This window comes from Heptranchias perlo, chromosome 2, assembly GCF_035084215.1.
Source record: "Heptranchias perlo isolate sHepPer1 chromosome 2, sHepPer1.hap1, whole genome shotgun sequence".
Classification (NCBI taxonomy): domain Eukaryota; kingdom Metazoa; phylum Chordata; class Chondrichthyes; order Hexanchiformes; family Hexanchidae; genus Heptranchias; species Heptranchias perlo.
In genome coordinates this window covers 105,700,152-105,706,217 of record NC_090326.1, presented here as the reverse complement: position 1 = coordinate 105,706,217, position 6,066 = coordinate 105,700,152, and the positions used below count along the sequence as shown (strand labels likewise).

General features: G+C 48.7%; 1 pseudogene; it reads left to right on the top strand.

Annotated features, from left to right (window-relative positions):
- Positions 1–676: 676 nt before the first annotated feature.
- Positions 677–1,378, top strand: LOC137332329 (WW domain-binding protein 1 pseudogene; annotated as a pseudogene).
- Positions 1,379–6,066: the final 4,688 nt, after the last annotated feature.

The window sequence follows — 6,066 nt, the reverse complement described above, 5'->3', positions numbered from 1 at the left end:
GCCCTATTACCTTTGTTAAACACTCTGTCCCTTCCTGACCAGTGTCCAGGTGACTATCCCCCTCCCTCTGCTTGTTTTTACCCAAATCGCTGCTCTGCTCTACAGCCTTGACTTTTCTTTTTAGACTTATGAATTTACCCTTACCTGAATCCTTCCCCCTCTGATTAGTTTAAAGCCCTATCCACCACCCAAGTTATTCGATTCGCCAGGACACTGGTCCCAGCCTGGTTGATGTTGAGCCTGTCCCAACGGAACAGCTCTCTTTTTCCCCAGTACTGGTGCCAGTGCCCCATGAATTTAAACCCCTGCTTTCCACACCACTCTTTCAACCACAGATATAACCATCTAATCTGTTTGTCTCTATGCCAATTTGCGCGTGGTTTAGTTAGTAATCCAGAGACTATTACCTTTGAGGTTCTGCTTTTTAATTTGGACCCTGGCTCCTCAAACTCCCTCAGCAGAATCTCATTCCTAGTTCTACCTATGTCGTTGGTTCCTACATGGACCACGGCAACTGGTTCCTCCCCCTCCTTCTCCAAGTTCTTCTTCAGCCGCGAGGAGATGTCCTTAACACTGGCACTGGGCAGGCAACACAGCCTGCGGAACCCCCGGTCGCAGCTGCAGAAAACAGTATCTAACTCCTGAATATCGTCGACGGCGGCCTGGCGCCCGAGAAATGGAGAAGATGCTGATCGGCTTCCTCCTCATCATCTCCCCGGCCTTCCCCGTCGGCCCGTCCCGAATGGAGCTCCACGCTGAGGCCAAAGAACTATGCTTCGGAGTGAACAACGAGCCTCACTGGTGTGAGACAGGATACTGCTGTGGGGAGACTGAGTGTTGCACCTACTATTATGAACTATGGTGGTTCTGGTTGGTCTGGACTATCATTATTATGCTTAGCTGTTGCTGTGCTCATCGGCACCGGTGTGTGAAACTGCGACTACAACAGGAGCAATGTCAGAGGGAGATCAGCTTGATGGCCTACCAGTGTGCTAGTACCTACACAACACAACCGTTGGACTTAAGATTCTGGACAAACTGCAAGCTTCCAGACTACGAGGAGGTGGCAGGCCACCCACCAACACCCTCACCTCCCCACACTGAACTACAGCAGCAGAATGCACAGGCCTCTAACCATGAAAACGCTGTTGTAGAGAGTCAACCTGCCCTGCAGGAGTCTGTAACCTCACTAGTGCAAGAGGATGAGACAGAGGCAGCTCCGCAAGAAGCAGAGTCCAACTCTTCTATTTGTGGACAGGAAGATGACCATCACGTGTCTGACACTTCCATGGGGACATTGCCCAGTTGTCCAAGGGACAGAGTAAATGGTGAGACATACTTGCTCTCGAGGCAGTACAAAGAAGGTTCACTCGGCTAATCCCGGGGATGAGGGGGTGGACATATGAGGAGAGGTTGAGTAGATTGGGACTCTACTCATTGGAGTTCAGAAGAATGAGAGGCGATCTTATTGAAACATATAAGATTGTGAAGGGGCTTGATCGGGTGGATGCAGTAAGGATGTTCCCAAAGATGGGTGAAACTAGAACTAGGGGGCATAATCTTAGAATAAGGGGCTGCTCTTTCAAAACTGAGATGAGGAGAAACTTCTTCATTCAGAGGGTAGTAGGTCTGTAGAATTTGCTGCCCCAGGAAGCTGTGGAAGCTACATTATTAAATAAATTTAAAACAGAAATAGACAGTTTCCTAGAAGTAAAGGGAATTAGGGGTTACGGGGAGCGGGCAGGAAATTGGACATGAAGCTGAGTTCGGATCGGACAAGGCCCTGTGGGTGGCGGAGAGGGCCCAGGGGCTGAGTGGCCGGGTCCTGTTCCTACTTCTTGTGTTCTTTAGATTTGAGGTTAGGATCAGATCAGCCATGATCTTATTGAATGGCGGAGCAGGCTCGAGGGGCCGATTGGCCTACTCCTGCTCCTATTTGTTATGATCTTATGTTCTTGTATTATCCCCCACCAATACCATATTCCTTCTGGCTCCCCCCACTTCAATGGCCTCCTGTACCACGGTGCCGTGGTCAATTTGCCCATCTTCCCTGCAGTCTTTGTTCTCATCCACACAGTTGGCAAGTACCTCGTCCCTGTTGGAACAGCACCTCCAGCACTGCATTTGGGGCCTCCTTACCCTCCTGACTCGCAGTCGAATCCTCCTGTCCCTGACCACTAACCAAATCTAAATCACTGCCTAACCTAAGAAGTGTGACTGCCTCCTGGAGCAAAGTGTCCAGGTAACTCTCCCCCTCCCTGATGCATCGCAATGTCTGCACCTCAGACTCCAGCTCAACAACTCTGAGCCGAAGTTCCTCAAGTTGCAGACACTTTTTTTTTATTCGTTCAACGCATGTGGGCGTCGCTGGCGAGGTCGGCATTTATTGCCCATCCCTAATTGCCCTTGAGAAGGTGGTGGTAAGCTGCTTTCTTGAACCGCTGCAGTCCGTGTGGTGAAGGTTCTCCCACAGTGCTGTTAGGAAGGGAGTTCCAGGATTTTGACCCAGCGACGATGAAGGAACAGCGATATATTTCCAAATGTAAAGAATCGTACAACACCAGGTTATAGTCCAACAGTTTTATTTTAAAATCACAAGCTTTCGGATATATTTCCAAGTTGGAATGGTGTGTGACATGGAGGGGAACGTGCAGGTGGTGTTGTTCCCGTGTACCTGCTGCTCTTGTCCTTCTAGGTGGTAGAGGTCACGGGTTTGGGAGGTGCTGTCGAAGAAGCCTTGGCAAGTTGCTGCAGTGCATCCTGTGGATGCTACTCACTGCAGCCACTGTGCGTCGGTGGTGAAGGGAGTGAATGTTTAGGGTGGTGGATGGGGTGCCAATCAAGCGGGCTGCTTTATCTTGGATGGTGTCAAGCTTCTTGAGTGTTGTTGGAGCTGCACTCATCCAAGCAAGTGGAGAGTATTCCATCACACTCCTGACTTGTGCCTTGTAGATGGTGGAAAGGCTTTGGGGAGTCAGGAGGTGAGTCACTCACCGCAGAATACCCAGCCTCGGACCTGCTCTTGTAGCCACAGTAATTATAGGGCTGGTCCAGTTAAGTTTCTGGTCAATGGGGACCCCCAGGATGTTGATGGTGGGGGATTCAGCAATGGTAATGCCGTTGAATGTCAAGGGGAGGTGGTTAGACTATCTCTTGTTGGAGATGGTCATTGCCTGGCACTTATCTGGCGCGAATGTTACTTGCCACTTATGAGCCCAAGCCTGGATGTTATCCAGGTCTTGCTGCATGCAGGCTCGGACTGCTTCATTATTTGAGGGGTTGCGAATGGAACTGAACACTGTGCAATCATCAGCGAACATCCCCATTTCTGACCTTATGATGGAGGGAAGGCCATTGATGAAGCACTGAAGATGTGTATCATTCTGTAAACATTCTGTAGATGTGATTGCCTGGGATCACGCTGCTCTCCACAAACTCCCACATGCTGCAATTATGGCACACCACCTACACTGCCTAGCTAATCTTGTTTTATTTTTTTAATTAATCAAAGTTTTTATGTAATTAATTCACTTGGTTTATTTTTAGTTTTTTTTAGACTAATTAATTTATCTAGTTTAAACTTGTTTCCCACTCTTTTTAACTGTTTAATTTTAAGGCTTTTTAACTAACACGAAAAGACTAACCACTAAAGACAATAACCACTAAAAACACTTACCAATGATCGAAATACTTACACTGACCTACCCTCGGCGCTCCTCTGTGACATCGCTTCTTGTCTTCCTCTTGATATTTTTTTTGATTTCACCACTCAGTTCCGCTCTCCCCACCTCTTTTATTCACCTTGACTGGCTATGCTGCCTGCCAGGAATTTCAGTCCCAAGACCCCACAAGGTAGTGTTGACCTATCTCTTAATGCTCCCCTTCAACCCTCAACAGCAACAACAACAAAAGGTGCATTTTTATAGCACCTTTAACATAATAAAACATCCCAAGGTGCTTCTCAGGAGCGTTATCAGACACAATTTGACACCGAGCCACACAAGAAGCTATTAGGATAAGTGACCAAAAGCTTGGTCAAAGAGGTAGGTTTTAAGGAACGTCTTAAAGGAGGAGAGGTAGAAAGCTACATCCTAAAAGAGTTGCTCACTGTCTAACCTCATCTTTTTCATAAATTAAGGCAGCACATTCCCTAATGACTCTATTAAGCATGCTCAGTGGAGCCCAGGTCAGAAATAGTGAGTGTAGCGATAATTTTTTTAAAATTCGTTCATGGGATGCGGGTGTCGCTGGCAAGGCCAGCATTTATTGCCCATCCCTAATTGCCCTTGAGAAGGTGGTGGTGAGCCGCCTTCTCAAAAGCTGCAGTCCGTGTGGTGAAGGTTCTCCCACAGTGCTGTTAGGAAGGGAGTTCCAGGATTTTGACCCAGCGACAATGAAGGAACGGCAATATATTTCCAAGTCGGGATGGTGTGTGACTTGGAGGGGAACGTGCAGGTGGTGTTGTTCCCATGTGCCTGCTGCTCTTGTCCTTCTAGATGGTAGAAGCTGCGGGTTTGGGAGGTGCTGTCGAAGAAGCCTTGCCGAGTTGCTGCAGAGCATCCTGTGAATGATACACACCGCAGCCACAGTGCGCCGGTGGTGAAGGGAGTGAATGTTTAGGGTGGTGGATAGGGTGCCAATCAAACGGGCTGCATTGTCCTGGATGGTGTTGAGCTTCTTGAGTGTTGTTGGAGCTGCACTCATCCAGGCAAGTGGAGAGTATTCCATCACACTCCTGACTTGTGCCTTGTAAATGGTGGAAAGGTTTTGGGGAGTCAGGAGGTGAGTCACTCGCCGCAGAATACCCAGGCTCTGACCTGCTCTTGTAGCCACAGTATTTATATGGCTGGTCCAGTTGAGTTTCTGGTCAATGGTGACCCCCAGGATGTTAATGGTGGGGGATTCAGCGATGGTAATGCCATTGAATGTCAAGGGGAAGTGGATAGACTCTATCTTGTTGCAGATGGTCATTGCCTGGCACTTGTCTGGCGCGAATATTACTTGCCACTTATGAGCCCAAGCCTGGATGTTGACCAGGTCTTGTTGCATGCTGGCACGGACTGCTTCATTATCTGAGGGGTTGAGAATGGAACTGAACACTGTGCAATCATCAGCGAACATCCCCATTTCTGACCTTATGATGGAGGGAAGGTCATTGATGAAGCAGCTGAAGATGGTTGGGCCTAGGACACTGCTCTGAGGAACTCCTGCAGCAATGACCTGGGGCTGAGACGATTGGCCTTCAATAACCACTGCCATCTTCCTTTGTGCTAGGTATGACTCCAGCCACTGGAGAGTTTCCCCCCAATTTTACTAGGGCTCCTTGATGCCACACTCGGTCAAATGCTGCCTTGATGTCAAGGGCAGTCACTCTCACCTCACCTCTGGAATTCACCTCTTTTGTCCATGTTTGGACCAAGGCTGTAATGAGGTCTGGAGCCGAGTGGTCCTGACGGAACCCAAACTGAGCATTGGTGAGCAGGTTATTGGTGAGTAAGTGTCGCTTGATAGCACTGTCGACGACACCTTCCATCACTTTGCTGATGATTGAAAGTAGGCTGATGGGGCCGGATTGGATTTGTCCTCCTTTTTGTGGACAGGACATACCTGGGCAATTTTCCAAAATCTACATTGTCGGGTGGATGCCAGTGTTGTAGCTGTACTGGAACAGTTTGGCTAGAGGCGCAGCTAGTTCTGGAGCACAAGTCTACAGCCGAGATGTTGTTGGGGCCCATAGCCTTTGCAGTATCCAGTGCACTCAGCCATTTCTTGATATCACGTGGAGTGAATTGAATTAGCTGAAGACTGGCTTCTGTGATGGTGGGGATATTGGGAGGAGGCCGAGATGGATCATCTACTCGGCACTTCTGTCTTTTGCACTCACGTGCTGGTCTCTGCCATCATTGATGATAGGGATGTTTACAGAGCCGCCTCTTCCTGTTAGTTGTTTAATTGTCCACCACCATTCACGACTGGATGTGGCAGGACTGCAGTGCTTTGATCTGATCCATTGGTTAGTTCTGACTATAGCACGTTGCTTCTGCTGTTTAGCATGCATGTAGTCCC